Source organism: Lates calcarifer, linkage group LG7_1 (genome assembly GCF_001640805.2).
Source record: "Lates calcarifer isolate ASB-BC8 linkage group LG7_1, TLL_Latcal_v3, whole genome shotgun sequence".
In the NCBI taxonomy this organism is placed as follows: Eukaryota; Metazoa; Chordata; class Actinopteri; family Centropomidae; genus Lates; species Lates calcarifer.
The window spans coordinates 2,401,488-2,425,823 of record NC_066839.1 but is presented as its reverse complement, the minus strand read 5'-3'; the positions used below and the strand labels follow the sequence as shown (position 1 = coordinate 2,425,823).

The following is a 24,336-nucleotide window of genomic DNA, read 5'->3' as shown; positions in this document are numbered from 1 at the left end:
AACTTTTCTTTTGTCCTGAAAAACATAATAAAAACCATGAGACCATGATACACTACCTAAAAAACATACCGGTGGTGTGTCGCATGTCGCGCTGTGCCAGGACTCCAGGCCGCGAGGTAGCCATGTTGAATGCACATGGTCTTATATTGCAGAGAGTGTGTTAACACCAGGTGTATTTACATAAACGTACTGTACATCTTTATCATGCTCTCTATCTCTTTGTCCCTCAGGGGCTGTGACCAGTTGAGGACTTGCTAAACTGGACCAGGGTACAAACAGTTACACCAGGTAGGATCTGCGAAACTGATAACAGTGTGTGTCTGTCTCTATGTGTGTGTGTGTGTGTGTGTCATGGTTATAGCTCACAGTCACAGGTAGACAGAGTCACCATTTGACAGGAAGTGAAGATACATAAACTGGGTCATAAGGTCACGTTAAGTATTGATTAGAGCAAGTAAAAATCAGATAAGATGAAGTGACTTTATGCAGCAAAAGTTGTTACTGTGAGCTCTAACTTGAGCGTGGATAGTTAGTCAGTAGTTTGTCAGTCAAGGTTAGTTAACATGTTAGTTAACATGTATGACATGAAATTTCAGGTGGAAAGAAAAAGATATGTAAAATTAGGAATTTGGATTAAATGCTTTAGAACAGGTGGGAAATATAACTATAAGTGAAATTACCTCAAGTAAATCCTGTAAAATGATGTGAAACTTAATATAAAATATACTTTTAATGTCAGGAAATTTCACAGTAAGATAAATTTAAGCCAATGAAAAGAAACTATGTGAGTTTAACTCGACATTTAAGGTCGAATCTCCCGACAGGAAGTGAGAGTGCCTAAAAAACACGGAGAAAATGGTGGGAAAAGACCGTCTTTGTAATAATAACCATCGTTATGGTTTAAAATGGCTGATGCTTTTGTCATGAGAGAGAGGGAGGGAGGGAGAGAGAGAGAGAGAGGGCGGGAGAGGCTCACACAGAGAAACAGACGGTAAGACAAGGAGAGAGTTGAGCTGTATTCATTTAACCAGAATTACTCTTGCTGTTTTTTCCCGGCTGGTTGCCGGGGCAACCGTCCAGCTTCGTTACCGGAGGTGTCACCTCGGCTGGGAGTGTAAATGAAAAAGCTCACTTTAATGGTCCCGCTGCCTGCCAGCATGTAAAGTTTCTGTAGGCCTGCTCCCTTTACATGCTCCACACCGATCTACTCCTGCTCTCTGCACACGCAGAAGAAGTTATCAGCAATAATCTGGTGGCCGTTTGTTCACAGACACAACAGTTTTGTGTCAGGATAAATGAATTTCTCGGCCAGTGTAAAACTGAAGAAGCTAATCGAAAAATAAGGAGAGATTTGAGTGCTGGTGTGACAAAATGTGACTGTACATGCAGCAGCATCAATGCGAAGGTCAAAGGTCAAGAGCATCTTGCAAACAAGGAATTGAACATTTAGGTGAGGAAGGACACAAAACAAAACAAGATAATAATAGAGAAAGGAGAAGTAGAAGAATAGCACTGGTGCAAAATAGGTTACTTGAGCACAGCCAGATACAGGATAATACATGAAGAGGGACGTGTGTAATTGCTTCTGTGGTGGAGATTAAAACAGGTGGAGGCTAAAACATGAAGGATGGAGGAGGAGTGATATCGGAGGCTGAAGATTAGAGACCGGCCCTTTGCTTTCTTTTTCTTTTTCAAATGTGCAGCGGTTGCAAATACGCTGGATAGTAGAAGAAGCAGTGTATTGTGTGCGGTGTCACTTCCTCTTCCTGTGTAGCAGGCGGCTCCGTATCAAAGATGAGATGAACTATGTCATCCAAACACCCTCTGTCTTTCTCTATCTCTCCCTCACTCTCACATCATCCCCCCCTTGTATATGTGTCCTCACCCACGAAACTGTGTGTGTGTGTGTGTGTGTGTGTGTGTGGTTGAGTCAGACAGTGCACAGAAATAGATCATGTAAAGCAGAGATTACTATCTGCGCCTCAAAGGTGTGGGCCTTTAAACTTGGCACAGTGTCATCCCTGTAAAACACACACAAATACACACAACATGCACACAGGATGTGCGTCAGTGCTTGCAGACCGTGCACATGCTGTAAAATGCACATATTGTGTGTGTTAGGTGGGTTATGAGGACGTAGAAGGTGACAAATGTCAACGGCTGCTCCAAACTGTGGCGAGCTGCAGCGAGAGACAGAAAGAATGGCTTCATGCACGTCCATATTGTTACGTGCCGTCTGAATTTACACTTAGCAAACTGTGTGAATGTGACAGTGTGGAGAAGATGGATGAAGAAAACAAATGATAAAGGCTGAGTGCAGTTCCCAGTTTGTTCCTCTGTTGTGTGACGCACTCTGTATTCTCAAGAGTAATCATTAGTCATCTTTGTAATGTTAGGTTTCCTATCAGCAGTCTTACAGATGTGATTGTGTCTATGGTTTTGTCCCCGGGCGAGAACATGTTAACTGTTCTTACACATTTTTTGCTTTTTCAGTGTCATTTCACCCCGCATCATTTCTGTCCTGACTAAGCCCTAACTGTCCCTCTCTCCCTAAACTTAACCCCAAAACTGTGCTAAATGACACATGAAAAACTTCAAATGCACAGACATGACATGTGACCTTTCTCAGCAGCTGATGTGCCTCAGAAAATACTTCTTGATCTGCAGAGGATTTTTTGTGTTGCAGTACCACAGTTGGCCACTGGGGCAAATTGACAGCAGGGCTGATGTGCTGTATTTGTCCCTGATTCTGTTTTTTCTTCTTCCTCTTCTAGTTTTAATTTCCAGCAGTACAAACACAGCACTGCACAGGCTACAGAATAAACAGGACAGATGACAAATATCTAAGTGTCTTTGGACAAAGGATCAATGCCTGAAAGTGTCGTTTTTGGTGGGAAATACTGAAGACTTGCATTACTTTATGTGTCTAACTCTCTCTGGACACAGCACATGTTACAGATTCATGATTTCTTTAGGCCAAATTTTAAAAATCTGTCTCAAAAATGGTGTAAAGCTGCATAAACACACAGGCCACATTCATCATCATCGATTCATCAAGCAGTCTAAATCCAGCGTGAACAATAATAAAAGCTACAGCTGGGTGACAAATGAAAGTAAAACCAACAATAAGTGTATAAAGAAGGCAGAAAGCTCCAGGTCTATAGATCCCTGTTTCAAAAAGACACAGAGAGAGAAATTACCACACGATACAAGATCTACACAAGATCTAAAAGCTGAGAAAAAAGAACCATGAAAAATAGCTGAAACTGCCAATGAATGAAGGGAAATAACAAAAAAATAAGAGAGAGGACAAAGAGAGACCAAATGGATACGGGCGCCATGGTAACCACAGAGTTGGTACATTGAGAAGTACACTGAAAATGAAAAAAAAAAAAAAAACCCAGTAGTGGACAGTAAGCCAATGAGAGCCTCACATCAGTCTCTGTTCTCTGATTGGCCGAAACTGACCAGGAAGTGACTGAAACACACACACACACACACACACACACACACACACATTCACCTCCGCTCCCACACAATAGTATGTTCAAATGAAGAAAGTAAAAAAAAAGCTGGAGGTGAAGTGGGAGAAGAAGTGTATGTTCTGTTGCCATGGCGACCACGGCTTGGTAGGATGGATGCAAGCTGTGCCCTTGACAGCATCGCATGGAGAGGAAGTTGTGTATGCACACACACATACATACATACACTCACGCGCACACACACACACACACAGGGCAAAATGACGATCATGTGTATTGACGAACAGCTGTGTCCAAATGAATGGCCTTTGGCTGAGCATCTTCTCCCTCCCTCCTTCTAAATGAGTGTGTGTGTGTTCATGTGTGTGTGTGTGTGTGTGTGTGTGTAAGAGATAACAGAGCAGCAGAATTTGAATAGCATTATGGGATATGACTGTTGCCGAGACAACAGCAGTTAGTTTGGTTCCCATTTCCTCCAGGTACCCAGAAGTCCAGTGGCCTCTTTGTTTGTCGATTCAAATCACATGGAAAGCAGAGTGTGTGTATGTGTGTGTCTGTGTGTGTTGATGTGTGTGTGTGCATGTGAATTTCTATGGTTGTGTGGACAAATTTTAATCCTAAACCATCACTGTGAGGACATTATAGCCACTACACACCTTCACATGGCTGTTCTATGGTTCAGCTTAGAATTAGGTCGGGGCTGAGGTCAGGCATTTAGCTGTGATGGTTAAGGTGAGGGTCTAGTGAATGCATTATGAATGAACATGAACATATGTGTGTTTGTGTGTGTGTGTGTGTGTGTGTGTGTGTGTGTGTGTGTGTATGAGAGAGAGGGTGTAGTGGTGTGTCTGAGTATCGTGCAGCACAATAAGGAGCTTTGGTTTCGCTTCCGCATCGTTCTTCATGCAAATGACGGCTTTGTTGCTTCTGCAGCCTGCACACTTCCTGTACATGCTCTATATGTGTGTGTGTGTGTGTGTGTGTGTGTGTGTGTGTGTGTGTGTGTGTGTGTGTGTGTTAGGGAGTCTATACTCTACATAGGTGGTTCACTTCTGCATGTGTATTTGCTTTGGTCCATGCATGTTCAGTCTACGTCAGTGATACGTTGTGTGTGATTGTACATCCTGACTGTATGTGCTTTGTGTTCATCTGTGTTTCGACACCACTGTGTTTCTCTGTACTGGGTTGTTTGATTGATTAGTTTCCGGCACTTAGTGTTTTACCTGCTCCTCTAGTCAGTCACAAAAACATTAATAAACCACAGGAATAAACAGGAATAACAGGACTGAGAGTCTGAGGCCATGCCAACAGTTCTGTGAGGCTTTGAGCTACATGCTAATGTCAGCATGCAGACACACTCATCATGACAGTAGGTGTGAAAACTGGTGGTATGTCAGCGTGCTAAAGATAAAATACAGCTGAGGCTGATTGGGAAGATCGTTAGTTTGCAGTTATTTGGAGTAAGTGTTGCACAAACTGAAACTTTCTGCCAATCAAGTGGAAACCTTTACCTGCTGGTGCTGCTCGATAACAGGTCAAGGGGTGAACTAAGTCAGGAGTTTATGTTCTTTTCACCTGAATGTCTACAGCATTGTAGTGTGGAACAAAGTGGTGGATCCTCTGACACTGCCATCCCCAGCAGCAGGCCGTTAGCATCACTAAAATAAAACAAGCTACTGAATCCTAGCAGATATTAGTTAAAGGGTTAATGTTCTGATCCTCAGACCTTCATGAGGCAAAGCAGAGTTTGTCAGCATGAACGAAGTACAAGTGCAGGATTGTTTGTTTTCTACCCAAACAGAAAACACTGATAAACATGAGAATAACTGTGTAGGTGTACCACAGAGTGTCTCTCCTGCCGGGCTGCTGACACTGTTGTCAGCTGGTGGTTTCTGCTTTAGCCATGTGTGTTCCTGCAGCAGACCTGTGGTCCTCGACAGGCTTAGCGAGTATCGATAGAAAGAAAAAAGAAATCATTTTGATTGAGTGACAGCTGATGGGAAAAGCCCAACAGCTGCTGACCAGTGGTGTAAATGTAACATTTGTGTTTGTAGGGCTGGTCCTGCTGCTCAGGTTCAGCTATAAAGTAGTGAATATGACAGCATGAACTATATTAGCGCCTCTCATCGTTCGTTGTGAATTGATCCACGTGAACGAACTGAGTTTTCAAGGCTGAAACTAACTAATCAGCACCGAACGTTACACACAGCAGTGACACATTTTGAAACCAACGTTTATAACACGTAGAGTTTGAAATGTTTGTATGATGAACGGAATCTTTTGTCTTCATTCATGAATCTGACCTTTGTGGTGTTTTCACAGTGAAAAGCCTTCGGGTGATTTTTCTGACTTGTGAGTGCAGGATGACGTGGAGACCCATCAGCTGAAGGATCATTCAGAGGGAGACAGGATGTTTGTGGGAGGAGAGACCGAGTGATGAATGGAGGGAGGACAAGGTCAAGAGGAGGGGGGAGGGATTGTAATTAGGCGCTGTCACCTCCTCCACCTCCTCTCGCTCTGTCATCTTTTCTTTTTCCTTTCTGTCTTCACCTTATCCCCCATTATCCTCCCCTCTCGTCCTCTCTCTTACCTGTTCCAGTCTTTTCTTTCCGGTTCGGCCCTCTCTCCTTTTTGTTCCTCATCCTTCCATCTTTTCCTCCCTCTCATCCTTCTTTCAGTTTCAACTCTTCTTTTATTGTCTGCTCTCTTCCTTCTTTCATCCCTTTTCTCTCAGTTTCTTACTCTCATATCCCTCCATCATTCCCTTTCTTACCCTTCACTTCCGCCACAGTTAACCTCTTTTCTTCCTCCATTGTCCACTCTCTTCTTTCATCCCCTCCTTCAATTTCTCCCTCCATTCTTCTCTTACTATACCTCCTCCTATCTTCCATCTCCCCTTCTTTTTCAGCATCTCTTGCTCCATCTCTCTTTCCTTTTCCCTATTTCTATCCCTTCTTCCATACCTTCTTCTCCCTCTCTTCTTTCTTTCATCCTCCCTTTAACCCTTTATTGTTTCTCCTGCCTCACATCCCTCCCTCATTTCCATCCTTTCACCCCTCCCTCGTCCTCCACTCCCTCACCCCATCATTGCGCCTTTCCTCCTCACCTCGCTCCCCCCTCCTGTCATTTCCCCCTGCCTTCATCTTTTCATCACTCCCTCCATCCCTCCATGATCTCCTCTGCCAGGGAGGAACAGGTGGCTCGCCTCTGCTGTGCCACTTGGTGGCTTCCTGCCCGAAACAGAGCGAAAGATAGATAGAGGGAGGGAGGGAGGGAGAGAGAGAGAGAGAGATCGTGGCCCATGTCAGTGCCCTGGCTCTCAGGCTTGTAACATGTGACGGACGGAAGGAGGAGGAGCGGGAGGAAGTGGAAAAGGAGGAGGAGGAGGAGGAGGAGGAGGGGTCCGACCGAAGGCTATGATTTTCTAGACTGAGAGAGAGAACGAGAGCAGCAGGTGCTTCAGTTTGAAGCACTTGTACAGACGCACACATGCACTTAAAGATAAGAGCTACCAAGATATTTCTGTGCCCACACCAGCATGACTTCATTTCCTGTCCTTGCGCAGGAAGTCAACACTCTAAAGAGTGTGTGTGTGTGTGTGTGTGTGTGTGTGTGTGTGTGTGTGTGTGTGTGTGTGTGTCTCAGCCATTTTTTTTAACCCAGCAAAATTAGGGAAATGCTCTAAATGCTCTTACCTTCCCTGCTGCTTCTACTCAGTTTGTATTTCCTCTCCTGTTGTTTCAACTTTCCCCACCTCCTCATGCCTCATCTTTACGTCTCGTTTACGAGACATACATTAATTTGACGGACGTTTTAGTTCAGACAGAATCATGAAGTATGTGCATTCTGCCTCAGCTGGAACAAAAACTGAGCGTCCGTCCCAAATAACACGTTACAAGTGTTCAGAGCTTCGTCTTCTTTCCAACATATTCTCCCCTCTCCTCTGCTCTGTTTTTCTTCTCTTCCTCTAATCTTAATCTCATGCTGCAGTTTCTAAAATTGACATATTTGGGAAAACAGGGGATTGGGCTTGTTCTTGTAGCTGCTAGGATTAGCCACTGCTGCTGCTACAGTAGCTAGCCATCTCCGGAGCTAACTCCATATGCATGGCATTAAGACTGATTAGCTCCACGCTAGCTCACTCACTCTTAGGGTATTAAGGCTTAAAAGCTAGCACAGCTGGCTAGCACCTCGCTCCTCCCGTCCGTCATACGACAGGGGATTAGCACATGCTAACGACAGTTAGCGTTGAGAGCGGCCATGCAGGCTAAGAATTAGCGCTTCAAAGAGAGGAAGTAAATCTGGCACGACCTGAAAACACACTCCCACTGTCTCTGCTGCAGTCATAAGTGTTTAAGTGTGAAGAAATATATGTTATGGCCTACATATAATACCTGGATGAGGGAGGGAAACATGCACGTCTAACGCCTGCTCCAGCCTCACAGCTTTTAATGAGGTACCTTTTAGCAAGACTTTAACCAGCATCAGTGAGGTGTGGCGTCTTTGGGCAGCTCCCAATTTGAATATGTGGACCAGTAAAGGTGGAGAAGAAGAAGAAGCATTCATGGTGTTCAGTCAAAAGATTTTCTTCATACTTTTCCTCCAGTCAAGGGATTAAATGCTCCTCTGTAGGTTGACAAAACCCAACCACCCTTTATCTTCTACGGTGAAAGCCTTTGAAGCTCTCACTGGATGAACTCGGAAATCCATCAGGGTCGAGCTGAAATCAAAGCTGTTTCTTTTTGGCATTTTTTAGATAAACTACAAAGTTTTCACTGGAAGTAATCTGAGGAATACTCCAAAGATCACACTCACTGACTCGGTAGCTCTCGTTGAACCTCTCTATTATGTGTTTCTTTACACTAACGTCTAAAGTTTAAAGTTAAAACTCTATCCAAAACAAACAGAAAGTGGCTGGATGTGGAGGATTAACATGTCTGCACAGATACTGATAGAAACATGGATATTGTTATGATTGTGTATATGCAGTAGCTGTGTAAACAGGTTCCTCAGATATGCATTGTCACATCCTCTAGATGATCAAAAACCAGAGTGAGACTGAGAACTAGGAAGCTAGTAAAGGTACTCATCTGTGTAGTGCACGGCTCTGAAGCTCTACTAGAAGAAGTATAAGTTCATCTGTTTCTGTTTACGTATTTGTCAGCAGGAAAAAAAAAAGTTGAACCTGTTTACACCAAACATGGCGTAGTGATGGGGGATAGATCGGGGAGGAAGTCACTAAATTTTCAGGAAATAATTTATGGTGTTGAGATCCACGAGGAGGAGGTATTCGCTCTACTGAGCGTCCTTTTAGTTTTTTATTGATTCATCTGCAGGTTCACGTCTCAAGTTCACGTCTTCAGACGTCTTTATTGTCAGACTAAAACAATTATTAGATTATTATCAATATTTTTTGACAGGCTACTAAAATGTAATTGTGATATCTTATTTTACAGCACACTGACAGCTGGGCTGGCTAACATTGTCTCCTTGTGTTTAAGGTTTTATTTCTGAGTTGTTTTTTTTTTCAAAGCTGTCACAGTCAATTACCACCAATGCATTGCAGAGCTCTCCACTTTTCCCGCAAACTCCTGGATCGACGCGTTTGTCTGTCCGCCTTTGAAATTCATCCTCCTCTACAAACAGTTCCACGTCCAAATGGAGGTTCTTTTCAAACTGATATATTCTATTTTCCATCCAACATTTGAAAAACATGTAATTTTCTCTTTTGTGACAGATGTGTGAAGTGAACGCAGCCGGTGCATCGTCGCCATTTGTATTTTTATTGATAGAATAACTTCACGTTCTTTCAGTCATCCCTCACTTTCCTCCTCTTCCTCTTCTCTTCTTCCTCAGCTGTTGACTTAAACTTTTCCCTCTCTTACTCTCTATCTCTGACTCTTGCTCCTTTCATCTCGAGTGTTACTCTCCTCCTTTTTTCACAGCCTTTCCATCCCTCCATCCATGCCTCCCTCTTCTATCTCCGTCCCTTCGCCTCCTGTTTCATCCTTCACTCACTCTGATCCCCCTCTCTCCTCCCTCCCTCCCTCACTCCTCCTCCTCTTCAAAGCTCTGTCTATCCGTCTCTGGATTCAATCCTCTCCTCCCTTTCATCCCCCTCTCCTCTCTGTTCTCATCCTGTCTTGACTCGTCTCCTCTGTGTTCGTCTCTCCTCTGATGTGCTCCTCTCCTCTTTCCTCTCCCTTCTTCTCTTCCTCTTCTCTTTGGTTTTTGCCTCTCATTTCTTCTTTCTTTCTTCTCCTCTTTTCTTGCTGCTCGTCTACTTCTCCACTGTATTTTCTCCTTCCCCAGCCCTCCCTCATTTCCTCCTCTCCTTCTTCTCCTAGGTTTTCCTCGTGTCCTCTCCTCTCCTCTCCCACCTTTTCATCTCTCCTCCTCCCTCTTCTCCTCCTTCTAGTCGCTCCTCTCCACCTGTCCTCCAACATCTTTTTCTTCTCTCCTTTCATCTCATCATTTCTTCATCTACTTTCTTGTCCATCTCCTCTTTTTTGTCTCGTCTCCCTTCCCTCCTCTTCTCCTCTCCTTTCCTTTCCTCTCTCACTTCACGTCTTTTCTCCTTGCCTTCCCTTCTCCCCTCCTCCTTATTTTCATCTCCCCTCCTCTCTCTTCCTGGATTTTCTTTGGTTTCCCCTCCTTTTTCCTCAGCACCTCCTCTTCTTTTTCATGTCTTCTTCCACCTCACTTTTTCTCTTCCTTTCTCCTTCATTTTTCTTTCTTTTCCTCCTCTTTTACATCCTCCCCTTCTCTCATCATTTCCTCTTCCTATCGTTCTCGCCTTTTCCTTCCCTCATTCCTCTCTTTCAAACTTCCTCCTTTGTTCTCCTCTCTTTTCTTTTAATCCCTGTTTTTTGTCACCCCTCCTCTCTTTTTCTCTCCTATCATTTCTCTACTTTTTCCTCCCCTTGTTCATCTCTCTCTCCTGCCATCATTCTTTCCCTCTGCCCTCGTCTCAACCTCTCTCCTGTTTTCTTCTTTCCAATCTCCTTTTCTCCTCCCTTATCCTCTCTCTTCTTCTCTCCTCTCCTATGTCTTCTTTCCCCTCCTCCTCTCCTCTTTTATCCAGATGCAGCAAAATAAAATCCAAAAATTCAAAACAGATCCTCCTTTTCCTCTCAGCTGTCAGTCGTACGGTCTGTCTCTGTCTCTCTCCTCATCTTCGGTCTTTTAACTGATGAGGCACGAGGCGAAATTAGAAGACACTTAGATATATTCACTGTTTGTTTTTAAAGTACCTGAAGTGTGTTTCCATGTTGTGACACACAGAGAGATACAAACACACACACTCTCTCACACACACACACACACACACGTACTATAACGGTGTCAGTGACAGGATTTGGCTGACAACTCGGTGATATTAGACCTCTCCGTTAACTGAAACTACATAGGAGGATCAGAAGCAGCTGTCAGCCGTCTGTGTGTGTGATCTCTTGTTAGACTGTCTTAATGTCATCAGTAATTTTTTTTTTTGCTCTGTACTCCATCTTTCTAATTCCCACTGGATATTAAACGCAGAGACGTTTCAGCTGAGGGCCAGAAATATCTATGCAAATATATTCAGAAAGTCTCGTTTTTCAAAAAAATGTAAATATGGAGATGTCCCTTCCAAAATCATGATTGTTGGCATGAAAGTAAAGCACGTTATGAGTCATCTTAATGTATTTCATTCCCAAATACTTACATTTTTTTGGGCAGAATTGCTCACCTGTGTGTAAAATAGCCACTGATGCCATGTGTGTAATGATCTGCACTAAACTCACCTTTCAGCTGATCACCTTCTTTCCTTTTAGACACATCTTCATGATACAGGAAGTTTATAGGGGACTTTATAGATCCTCTTTCATGACAAATGTTTTGACGTGTCGTAGCAGGAAATGCAAAGGTGAAACAAATTTCGTTAACGACGGCTCAGTTCCATCAGGTGTCCCGGTAAACCGTGACACTGAGCCAGCGTGCACAGTCCCATGTGTTTTTAATGATATGACTTACACCTGTGTCAGGAGGGAGAGTTCAGACACAGAGGTTTGGAAAAACAGGAACACCTTTTTTGCAGCTCTGACCCATGTTTCTGCTCGTTGCTCAGGTAAGATGAAGCAGACATACCTGCAGGTTTTATATGATAGGAGGGGTTTCATCCTATTTTAACGGGTGGAGTTGGTAAACACACCCCATAGAACAAGGTGCAGCAAGAAAAAACAGAAGTAGGGTGAAGATTTTATTGTCTTATATAGAAAAAGAGGTGTTTTTAATATTTCTTCCATCTCTGTTTATCTCAGTGAAGGTCCACTGAATATTAGAAACACCTCAGTCCAACAGAAACAGGAACTGCTGCCTCCAAAACAACAACAAACATTAGAACCATCACAATTATGGGAGTTTTAGCTCAGTTTACCTCATACAACTGGCAACTGTGTGTTTATGTATGTGAGATATGTTAGGGCTGAAAGTATTATTTTAATTAGCAGCAAATCTGTCACTTTACAATCAATTGATTCATTGTTTAAAAAGTTGAGGACATTTTTGAGAGCTGATGTCTTTAGCTAACAGTTTTCACCACACTCTTTTGTTTTAATCGTAAATATTAGATGTCTTCTTCTCTTGTGTAACAAATGGATGATGAAGTAAAACTTGAGTAGGAGTAGCTGTAAAACTGTTTACCTTTAAACATCGTCCAGGTGTTTCACATCAGTGCTGACCCTCCAATCTCACACGTACCAAGTACATCAGGGCATGTAATGTGTGTACTGTACATGTAATAACGCTGAGGTTTGACTTTGTAATGACCGGAGTCATTAACACATTCCAGTGTTAGCACAGCTGGATTTCATGTCTCTTACTGTCATTCTTTGGTGTCCTTTTTCTCTTTCTGGCATTTTTATCGTTTCACAACTTTTATGTGTTTACATGTTAGAGATCAGCTGCTTCTCGACAGCTTTGTGAGTTTATTTTGGCTCTTAAACTGATGTTTAAATACTGCATACATACACGTGTTTATGTGTATATGCAGCACATTTGTAGAGAACTGCACATAAACACACGTACACGCTTTCACACATGCAGTCACACACATATCCAGACATATAGATGTATATGTACTCGTACAGAGCCAGACATGCTGTACGTGAACCCACTCACACTCCCGTTTGGTTTTCGCTCTCCTCACCAAACCAAACACTGTAATTTATCTCCATCTCTCTCTCAGTCCAACCTCAGGCCGTTAAAGGTTTCCCGTTCGGTTTGTGGCGGGCAGAAATGTCAGAGCTGTGGATTCCAGCGCCGGGCAGAGAGGCTGCTGTGCGGTGGCAGATTGCTATGCTATACGTGTTGTGTTTCTGTCCATGGGGTGCTGCTTTTTTAGGCAGTGTGTGTGTATGTTGAGGTGGAGACTGCTCGGGTCTGATGATCTGAGCTGAACTCAGCTGCATGAGGAAGACGAAGCTTTCCCACCTGCGAGGTGACAACTGCAAAAACACTGAATAATATTACAGATCTTAGTTGTAAATCTGATCACAGAGAAGCCTGGGACACAGTTATAAGAAAAATACTCCTTAAACTGCATTTAGAAGCTTTTGACCGTGTCACATGGTCTTCCTCAGCAGATAGAGTTTGGAGTTTAACATTTAAAGTCCTTCAACACAAATCAGGCCAAACGAATATAAATATCATAATGTTAAACTATAGAAGAAGAACAAAGGAGGAAAGAACATGATTCTTCTGTGTTGCAGGTGAAAGAAAACACAGTGAGTGTATCAGCTGCGTGGATCAATACATGTGTGGGAATCAAAGGAAACAGACCAGAATCCAATACATATGATGTCTGCTGTGTATAGAGTATGTTGAGGAACAAGTGGAGCCTTTTCAGGAATAGCTGAAAGTCATTCTGGGAAATGTAGGAAGGCATTAACTTGAGAGACGGAGGAGAAGTCCACACACAGCTGCATTTTTTAAAGTTCGCTGGGTGAACCCTGGAAACAGGCGCTTCAGGCTGGATGTGTGAACTTTCCCTGGATATACAATGGATGTTCATATACTAAAAATACACTAGAGGACAAACTAGTCGTCTGCTTCTCTCTACATCTTTTTTAAACAAATATCCAGAACTCTTAACTGTAGCTGACATCAAGGGAAATTTTGGTCAGCCTCTCCATCTTTTTGTTGTCTACTTTTTTCCACAGTCATCTCCCTCTTTTCTCTCCATATGTCTCCTCTCCTCTCCTCCTTTCCTCTCCTCCTTTCCTCTCCTCCTCTCCTCCTCTCCTCTCCTCCTCTCAGATGCTGCTCACGGCCAGAGGAGTTATATTTAGCTCCTCCCTCCTCCTCCTCTCCCTCTGTTTCTGTGTTTTACCCCTGCAAAGATGGCTTCATTAGCCATAGACCTCAGCATGAAACACACACACACACACACACACACACACACACATTGGGGTAGAGAAGGGGATAGAGTCTGTTACATAATAGTCTCTCTTATATAATTTGATGCATATTTGATGCTGAATGGTGCAGTAGCAACGCAGAAAGCTTTGTGTGTGTGTGTGTGTGTGTGTGTGTGTAGGGGTTCAAAGCCAGATTTTTACAGTTTGGCCTCTCTTTGCCCTCCCTGAGCTGTTGCGTCACAGGGAAAGCTAAAGGTGAACGGGCAGTCAGAGCTAGAGGAGTGTTTGTGTGTGTGTGTGTGTGTGTGTGCATGAATTCTGAGTCTAGAAAATACTAAAACGGCCTCCTGACTTTGAGTTGCCGTCTCTGTTTCCTGATCTCGACCACAGATTCTCAGAGTTTAAAAACTTCCTCTCTCACTCTTCTGCTTCTCTTTTATCTCCATTTCCTCCTCCTGTGATCGATATAAATTTAATAAGAGGAATCAGTGAAGGTTAATGGCTTTTACCTGGATTCGCCTCATCAATGCACTTCATCAGAAGTCCACACACTCAGGGTACAGTGCAGTGATGGAGCACATTTAATTTCAGATGTAGCGATCAACTTTCTGCTGAGTTGCTTTAACATCAGGAGGAGTTATATCATGTTAATGTCACTCTGTTATACTCTCTGTGAAGGCACTGTTAGGAAGGGTGTGGATGGGGTTAATGCTGCAGCCTCATTACTTTACTCTTCAGATGAACCTCTTTAAAGAGGCACTGCAGAATGAAGTATTTCTGTAAAGAGACTGAAGGTAACCCTAATGACATTGTTGTTCAAACTCTGGAAATGTCCCTGCAGAGCCATTATGCAGCTTTTCTTATCAGCTGAGTGTGACTTTCTGTGACGAGTAAACTGAAGTGGATGTGTAGAATTAGTGAAATGCCCCTTTAACCTCTTTTCTATGTTTGTTTCGTCAGCAGAAAGAGCCCTCTTGTCTTCACGCTGCTTTTACAACTCGGAAACTGTGAATTTATTGATGCAATCTGAAAACAACGCTGGTGCTCTGTGAGAATCTACTGTGGTTTATGTTTTTAAAAAGCTGTCGTGCTATCGAGTGAATTAGATTAAGCTCTACATAGATGATCCAGAAGTTTATTATTGGCTCTGTTTTCTGCTCTGTGGCAGTTTACAGCCTGACGAAGCAGCTTGGCACTCTGTAGGTCCCTGGTTCAACTCCCAGTCTGCCCCAGTACAGCTGTTACCTCCCAGAGGTGCAGGGCTGTGGTTATACTGGGCAGCTCCCAGGTGGGAATGTGTGGAATTTCCCCTCAGAGAAATAAAGACTGAATTAAAAAACAAAAAACATTCCCACAGTGCCTTAATGAAGCTTTCCCGACATGCTTCAAGTTTTCCGGGTGCCTCGGATCCCGAATCCCGCGTTCTGATGGTAAACAACCTGTTTTGTTTTGTTTTTGTCGGGAAGCGAGGGGTGACACACACTCCTTTATTTGAGTGTTTTTTCCCTTCTTTTAATTTGTTGGAGGAAGTAAGTCACAGTGAGGTCGGGCTCTGCCAAACAGGAGCAGCTGAAATGGAAAAATGAGAACCGCAGAAACAACTTCCAAAAATGTCAGGAAGAAAATACAGAAGCACAAAAGGACACTGATATTCCTTCAGAGAAAACACACCAAGTGTCTTGTTTCTGTGTGTGGCAGTGTGTGTGTGTGTTTGTGTGTGGCAGGTTGACACACAGTTGAAAGTTGTGTGAGTCTGCCCGTGCACCGCCCGGACCATCAGATATCATCTGACAGCCAGCTAGCCGTGCTATCTGCGCTAATTTCCTGAAGCTAACAGGAAGGCTGCCCTTCTGGTGACATTGGTGTAACGCTGGAATCCTTCCCCCTCCCCTGTGCAGTCGCTGCCAGATAATGAGGTTGCGTAACAGTTAAACTCTTCCCTGTGTTGTTAATATCGATTAGCCCGCTCCATCTGACGTACAACAGACACACACGGGGCGCTCAGTTGCCAGTCCATCAGCTGGCAGATCAATCAGAGCCTAATGAGATAAACGAGCTCACTAATTAGTTAACGAACCGCTGGCTGACTGACTGACACAGGCGCACACAGAGCCAGCCTGGCAGCTTCTCCTCCTGTCAGCTCAGGGGAAGACGAGGCAAGAGTTCCTTAACTAAATGTAGTCCAGTGCAATTTGATCTTTTAAAGCATCAGGGATTGAAAAAACCTCTTAACTGGAAGTTTTATCAGTCTGCTCCTACAGCTATGACTTTGAATGCCTCGTTTAGAGACAAAGTTTTGAACAGACTGTCGTTATTTAACTGATTTTCATATGGTTTACAGATAATACTGTATTAATGTGACTTTGTTAAATACAAACAACAAGCAGAGCTGATTTACAGTCTAAAGTACAGTCTGATCATCTTACATGCAAACAGTTTTAAGAGTAAACCTTGAAATGGGTTTTAAATCTGGATTCATTTCTTTAATGTGCATTTCCTGGTTCCCTCAAAAAAGTAGCTCAACAGTTTTATAAGTGCAGATATTCACTTTATTTCTGAGAGCTAAATGAGAAGATGGTGTGTCTGTGTATCAGAGGTGTAAGTTAATTAGCTTAGCTTAGCATAAAGCAGGGGGAAAAAGCTAGCCAGGATCTGTCCAGAGCGCACCGACCGGTACCTTTAAAGCTCACACTTGTTTAAGCTGCACAGAAACAGACATTTTAAAAACATCACCTGGCTGTAGCATGAGTCGGTGAGCACAGATTTTAATATCGGTCTCTGTGCAGGTGTGAAGCTGCCAAACTCACATCAGTCAGTGAGTTTTAAAGGTGTTGGCAGGTGTGTTTATTTGTGTATTTTGGGCAGAGCCAAGCTAGGTGCTGGAATATAAGTGAACAAATGTATTTCCTAAAATGTTGATCTATTAGGTTGGACTTTTTTCCTTATTGGATCAGAAGACTGAGATAAATGAGTGAAATCTTTTTCCCACATTTCCACACAAGCTTGTTTTCCCTTTCACAGGTGGACGAAAAAGAAAAACTCTTCATGTACTCTTAACCACGTGAATGATGAAGAGGCACAAATGACACCCAAATCATCTTTTAAAATGGATAAAAGCAGCTTCGCCTGTGAGAATTTGCCGAAAAAACGCGTGAGGGAATTGGTGCTGAATTTAATGCCAGGAGTATGTTGGAAAAGATTTCACTCGGATGAGACTGAAATTGGCTGGTAGTTTGAGTAATCGTTCCAAAAACGTATCCAGGCTGAAGAGGCTTTTTATTCGCTCTGTTTCTGATCTCACTCTGGTTTTGGTGAAGTTACTTCACAGTTACCAACAGTCGTCTGAGGGTTCTTTCAGTACGACAGTAAAAGTTAGTTTGGCTCAGTCAGCTGTGATTGACAGCTCTGCCCCTATAACCCTGACACACTGCTGTTTATCATAGACCTTGTAGTTGAGTGTGTGTGTGTGTGTGTGTGTGTTACTGGCGTAGTTTTTGCTTGTGTAACACTAAACTGGATACCCCTGATGTCTCTGGGACCAAAGTGGCTTCCATGAAACAGACGCATAGCTGGAGCGTCCGTGGGGACAGCCCCGAATAATTTTAGCTTTATGGGGCAAGCCTGAACTGGATGACACACACACAGAGACAAATGCTGAACAGACAGACAGGAGGACAGATGGCTATCACCAGGGTCTCATATTGCTGATATTCGTAGATTAGAGGTGCTGGTTTATTTTGTATAATCAGGAAATATCTTTAAATCTGACTAGAATATGAAATAAATTGCATTTTTTTGTGTTTAAAACAGAATTTTAGCGTTTTACAAAACATAAAAATTCATATGTACAGATTGTGTTCATCATTAAAGCAGAAGTCTGATTTATTTATAAACCACCAGTGAGTTTTGTCTCTCAACACCTTCTGACTTCCCTACGCTCAGTCCCAGTGGAGATGGAAATCTTAAAAAATGGGCCATAATAGCTCGTTAACTTCCTTCAGCAGCAAGAGCTGTAGTTTTAAATAAACGTCACTTTAACAGAAGTAAATAAAGTGTTTTAGTTTCAGTAGCAGATTCATACACATGTGGTGTGATAGAAGCAAAATATACAACATGACCAGGCTGATCCTTTAAGGAAAAGAACTAGTGTCACTCTTACTGTAATGAGGTGTATTGTCAGGAGCCTGCATGGATGTTAGCATTCAGCTACTACAGCTCCCATGAGGCTTTGATAGCTCAGACCCACGGGAGATGTTGTTAAATTCCAACACAATATTAGCATCTTAAAAATGACGTGCAGCTACAGACAGGCATTCTTCTTAGACAGAGTGTAAAGAGCTAGATAAGAGAGGGAACAGGGCAAAGACACAAGTGAACAACAACAGGTTGTTGGCGACACTGAGCATGAAAACAGACGAGTCCTAAATCTGTGTCTTCATCTTATCGGCTCTTCTCCGTCTCCTCTCACAGGTCTTCTGCCATGGTTCCCTGTCACAGGTGTCCTCTCTCCGGTGCAGAAATAAGGTATGTGTGATGATTTGAGTTTGTGTTGATCTTCTGTGATTAAAGTCAGGGATAACCTTTGTGCTTTGAGGTTTGACTCGTTAATTTTAATGAACAGAAGTTTGGGGTAAACACTGTGTTTTTTTGTGTAATCAGCCTGGATCTGCTGTGTTTTCCACTGAGGGAAGTTTATGGTAACCTTTAAGAGCTGACGTCAGCCACTGTTGTCAGCTGTGCCCGCACAGCCGGCTACTGCTGTGTGTGTGCTTGTGTGTAGTGTGTGTGTAGTGTGTGTGTGTGTGTTAGAGAGGCAGGCTGGATTCTCTTTAATGAGGGTGAACTCGAGGGTTTGTGCTCAGTCTTTGTTCGGCCTGCTGGGAAGGTTGCTGGCATACGGGTGTGTGTGTGTGTGTGTGTGTGTGTGTGTGTGTGTGTGCGTGTGTGTGTCTGGCCCTTGTTATAAGTGGGAAGCCCCCTATACATACTGCAAGACTTCTATTAATGAACACCACCTTTCAAGAAAGTGGAGTCGAGTGTGCGCCTCTGTGTAAATGTGTGTCTGCATATGTGTGTGTGTGTGTGCACGTGCCACCCCGGGGGGCGACAGGTGCTGCGGGCAACATGAAACCCTGTAGAGTGACACAGCGAGAGAGAGAGAGAGAGAGAGAGAGAGAGAGAGAGGGTGTGAAGTGATGGGTGAGGAAGAAAGTGAGGGTGAAGAGGAGGAGAATGAGATACACAACATGGCCAAAAGTTTGTGGACACACACACCACTGCTGCTACAGCAGCCTCCGCTCCTCTGGCTTCAGTCCGACCACCAGATGTTGGGTGATAATGTCACAGTCCAGTTCATCCCACAGGTGTTGGACGGAGGTGAGGTCAGAGGTCATCCTCAACAAAACTCCTGCAACCATTACTTTATGTTGCATTAAGATTCCCTTCACTGAGCCTGAGAGTGTCCACATACTTTTGGTCATCTTGTGTTAAAGGGCTGACAGAACGACAGATAGAGATGGAGGCAGATGGAGAGATAGTGGAAGAGAGAGGAAGAGAGAGAGAGACAGGGAAGCAGAGATAGACAAATAGACAGAGAGATAGTTTTCACTGCTGGAATCAGGGACAGCTGGCCTGTGTGTGTGTGTGTGTGTGTGTGTGTGTGTGTGTGTGTGTGTGTGTGTGTGTGTGTGTGTGTGTGTGTGTTGGCATGGCTTGGTTGCATAACACTCGACTGGGTCCCCCTGTGGCTCAGAGGCTAAAGTGGTCCCTCTCTGTCTTCCCCTCTCTCTCTCGATTCAATCGAATGAAACTTTGATAAAACAAAATGTGCATGTTGTCGGAGAAACACAAAGAAATGTTGCAGCCGAAGATTCATTTATAAAAAATAAAACATGAAAAAAACACTGAAATTCAAATCACACTTTCAACTGTGGTCGGAAATTTGTCAAACAAACAGGAAGGAAACAATTTCACTTCATTTTTCTGAAGCTCTCCTGGGTGCTGCACGGAGAAACACCTTGTATTTAGGACCACACTGTGTTTCCCATGATGCTTTGCTATAGGTCAACTCTGCTGTGGAAAGAACAGGCCTTGCATTTTCTCTGCTCCACTTCCTAAGATACTGGCTGCTCTCTGTTGTCTATACAGTGTGTGTGTGTGTGTGTGTGTGTGTGTGTGTATTATTTTATGAGCAAGCTTGCAGGCACGCAACATTGTGTGTGTGGCCATGCATTTTAAGTGTTGCATGCTTGTGTGTGTGTGAATATGATTGTAGATGCACTTGTGTGTGTGTGTGTGTGTGTGTGTGTGTGTGTGTGTGTGTAACACTCCACATGTGGGCGCTTGCAGGCATTCTCAGTTGTTTGCATGCAGGTGTGTGTGTGCATGTGCATTAACATCAGTTCACCAGTGAATCTTTGAAGGTGAGGAAAGAGAGGAGCAGACGTGTGCAGACCGTTGGCATGGAAGACCAAGCTGCCTCGGATTAAAGTCTGCTTGTAGTTTACACTGCACCACTTACAAAATGACAAATGACAAAACTTCATTAGTGAGGCAGCTATCTGAAATCATACATGCAAGAAGAACTGGAGATGGATTAAAATTGAATTGGCCAAAGCAGCTCAGTCCAGTTACCTGGAGAAGTGTGTGGGTAACCTGGAGAAACAGTCACATTTCTGACCTGGCCAATGGAGGAACGTATACGTGGTAAACGTGAGCAGTAGCGTTTGTGTTGTGTGATGGATTCGACACAGATTCATCCTCACTGGCCTCTCGCTGCCTCCTCATTGGCCCACAACTGGCTGCTGGAGATGAAACGTGTTTAAACAACTGTTGCTGGGTTGGCGACTCCGAATGTTGGCGTTTCCGCCTGGATCCGCGTCGAGCCTTATCGCTCATGGGAACGACTGAATGTAAGCCACAGGGATCTGGTCAGTAACCACCAGATTGAACGGGGCTTAAGACAGAAGGAGAGAGAGAGAGAGGAGCGAGAGGAAGAAGATAAAAAACTGACAAAGAGGCTTTTAAAGAGGGATACAGAGAGACACAGATCGATATATAAGCACAGACACTTTGAGGGTAGACATGAGAACAACAGACCTACAGGAAGAGAAAAGTATAAGACAAAGAAACATAAGACAAAGAAGGACGGAAATAAACCACTTTCAGGGAGACAGAAAATAAAACGACGAGAGAGACAAAGAGCGAGACAGCGCCCGGCTGGAAACCAGAATGAGACTCTCCTAGTCATATTTAATCATCAAATATTAATGCAGTAAAGATGGAATACAGGAAATTAATATTCCCCATTAACAAAGAAGAAGAGCAAGTGGGGGGTCGTAACGTCTGCAAAAGACAAACGGCTCCCATTCAGCGGTTTACGTTCTGTTCTAGTCCCTCCTGATCACAGGATCCAGATCAGGTCACGGTCTACGTCCTCCACCATGACCTCGACACGCTCGTCTGATCCATAAACACTGCACATCCGTCACAGTCACCTCCATCTTCCCCTTTTCACACTTGTTCAGATTTATAATCCATTAGTTCCTCGTGCTTTGTTTTCAGATCAGAGCAGTCGTGTTGGAGAACTTCCCCTGAATTCACCTGTATTTTCTATCTTGTCTCTGTAGGTGGCGCTCTTTTCTCTGAGCCAGTTTCTCTTCCTCTGTTTACTCCAAACACACCAGAAGCATAGAACACATCACTTCCTGTCGACCAGGAAGTAGACACTGATCGATCAAATCGTAGATCTTATAAACACAGTCAAACATACACAGATAACTGCTGGATAAGGAATGTTTGTTTGGTTTAATCTGACATCTTTTTTTCATGATGGTGTAGTAAACATGCTAATTGTTTGTTAGCACTGATGCTGTGAATTGCACAAACAATGAATGAAGTGAACGTGGCAGCGTTGATGACGACAGGTGTCGGAGCCTTATCAGAGCTTTAGTTGCTGAACGTTAACACTGTTTTATCTCGTTAAAACCATGATGTGTTCGAGTGATGCGCTTCAGGCTCCGGATCCATTCAACATCGACAGTTTCTTTCTTCCTTGATCCCTCCCTCGCTCCCCGTCGCTCCTCCCTCCTCGTGGTGAGCGATCCTAACAAGGCGGATTATATATTTTCAGACCGAGAGCGATCCAGATATGATCAAGTATTTATGTAAGCCGCACTCTCACTGCTCAGATACGTACACAGCCCTCGACTCAACAGCTGTTTCATAACCAGGCAGTTGCTGGTATATGTGTGTGTTATATATGTGTGTGTGTGTGTGGATGCTAACGAGTCTGTGTTGTGTGATAGCTGATAGTCAACAATAAAGCACTGAATTATAAATGTGCAGTTAATGCTTAGGAGAGAACAGACATCTATCTGGCCTAGTTAGAAGAAGTGTGTGTGTCCATATGTCGCCTTTTGTCCCAGTTGCAAACCCACTTCTGTTTAGAGAGATTATAAGTAATAATCGAAAATAATTAAAAATCTATAACACTCACTGTCATGTGAAGTTGAACAGGAGAAGGACTATTTATAGAGAGCAGGCTGCACATGCAGGCTACGTAATTCATAATTCTCTGTGTGTATGGCCATACATAATACATGGTGTATACATCAGAGTTAAACCAGGCACAAGCTGCATAGTGTCGAGGTTTGCAAATATACTGCATCCACACACACACACACACACACACACACACACACACACAGACACATACAGTAAGTACATGCCAGCACTGACCTCAGCTTGGCCCACTGTGCATGCATGAATAAATCATATCAAATGTATTGATGTTTAGTATTCTCAGTGCACAACAGGACGGACCACAGTGTCAGTGACACACACACACACACACACACACAGCAGAGAATGTATAGATCTTTTCTAAGTCCTGAGTATGTGTCCTACACCTGCTCCTGTGTGATCACATCAATGCAAAGAGGTGGAAGAAATAATGAAATACAAAGATGTGAAAATGCACCGTTACAAATAAAAGTCAGTTAAATTCAGTGAAGAAGTATCACCAGTGTCTGTTTATGCATATTTGTTCATCTGTATACTGTATGTGTGTTGTCATATACATGTACAGTCTCACAGTGTTCTCTTCGACCTAAACCAACAGTCAGATCAGCAACACATGCTGCATCTTTAGTCAAATGAAGAAACAAATGAATGTGTTGAATGTGGTTTGATCATGGTGTAGATTGAGGGTTTAAAGTTGGCTGTGTTCTCCAGGACATTGAGTGGTTAAAATGTCTCCTTGTTGCTTTAATTTCAGGGTTTTTACATCCCAACTATCTGTTGCTGTTTTTAATGCACAGTCCCTCAGCGTCAGGTGACAGAAGTTATTTGGTAGCTTCAGACTTCAGCAGACGCCTTGTGCTCTGTCTCCCCTGGTGATGCTCTGCTGGGCTTCCTGCTTGTTTCAGGGTCTGTTTGCTTTCAGCAGATGATGTCTGGCATTTATGACTGAATGGTTGTTGCTTTCTTTATTTAAATATTTGTTTGTTTGTTTCTGGGTTAAAAATACACTGTAATATACACACAAACACACGCAGTACAAACACTATATATTTATAAATGCAAATACATCTGACGGCCTGCAGTGTATCAGCGTACTCGAGCCCTAACGTTTTCTTCTTGTATGTGTAGTGTATGTACTGTATGTGTATGTACAGTACAAGTATGTGTGCGTCCTTGCAGAAGTGCTGTATGTGTTGGCCCAGCGCCTCCCCCCCAGCCAGGGCCCCTCCATCTATTTCTGGCTCTGCGTCACGCCTGGGCTTTACTCCTGTGGCAAGAGGAGTGTTTCTCTAGGGCTCCCACTCTGCTGTACACACACACACACACACACACACACACACACACCTTCCGACACAGACACACACACACACACATGCCTGCCTGGTGAACGAGTGAGCACACTCAGATGTAAACAGAGAGTGGCGGACGGACAGAGGAGCGGGTGGATGGATGAATGGATGGCTGCTGATGGCGAACTGGACATAATGGGAGTTTAAACTTGAGTGTGCGCGTGTTACGTGTGTGTGCATGTAAGTGAGTGTGTGTAAGTGTGTGTGTGTGTGTGAGACAGAGAAAGAGAGAGAGAGAGAGAGGGAGAAAGTGTGTGAGAGAGAGGGTCGGCCGGTCGGTGTGTCTGTTACCGTGGCAATGGAAGGAGGGAGTGTGAAAACGGAGGAATGCTTTTGGTGATAGAGAGGGAGAGCTGGCCAGGTCGGTCCACAGTTTATCTATCTATCTATCTATCTATCTATCTATCTATCTATCTATCTGTCTGTCTGTCTATCTGTCTGTCTATCTATCTGTCTATCTATCTTCTTCCTCTCTTTTTTGTTGCCTTCCTTTCTTTTTTTAAGTCTGTTAAGGGGGTGCTTTCCTGTGTGTGTTTGTGTGTGTGCGTCTGGTATGTTGCAACCAAGCAGGGGGGATGTCCTCGTCTG

The 24,336-nt window shown here is 43.6% G+C and overlaps 1 protein-coding gene across 4 annotated transcripts in view; it reads left to right on the top strand.

The window, feature by feature from the left end:
* hivep2a (HIVEP zinc finger 2a) overlaps positions 1–24,336 on the top strand; it is a 101,656-nt gene that overhangs the window by 16,439 nt on the left and 60,881 nt on the right. For 2 of the 4 annotated variants that reach the window (XM_018682962.2, XM_018682961.2), the window contains 2 exons: positions 231–288; positions 18,347–18,400. The gene's annotated coding sequence lies outside the window, so the exon portion shown is untranslated. Of the gene's footprint in view, positions 1–230; positions 289–18,346; positions 18,401–23,554; positions 24,110–24,336 lie in introns of those variants that run through there. The other 2 variants (XM_018682965.2, XM_018682966.2) reach the window with 2 other exon arrangements.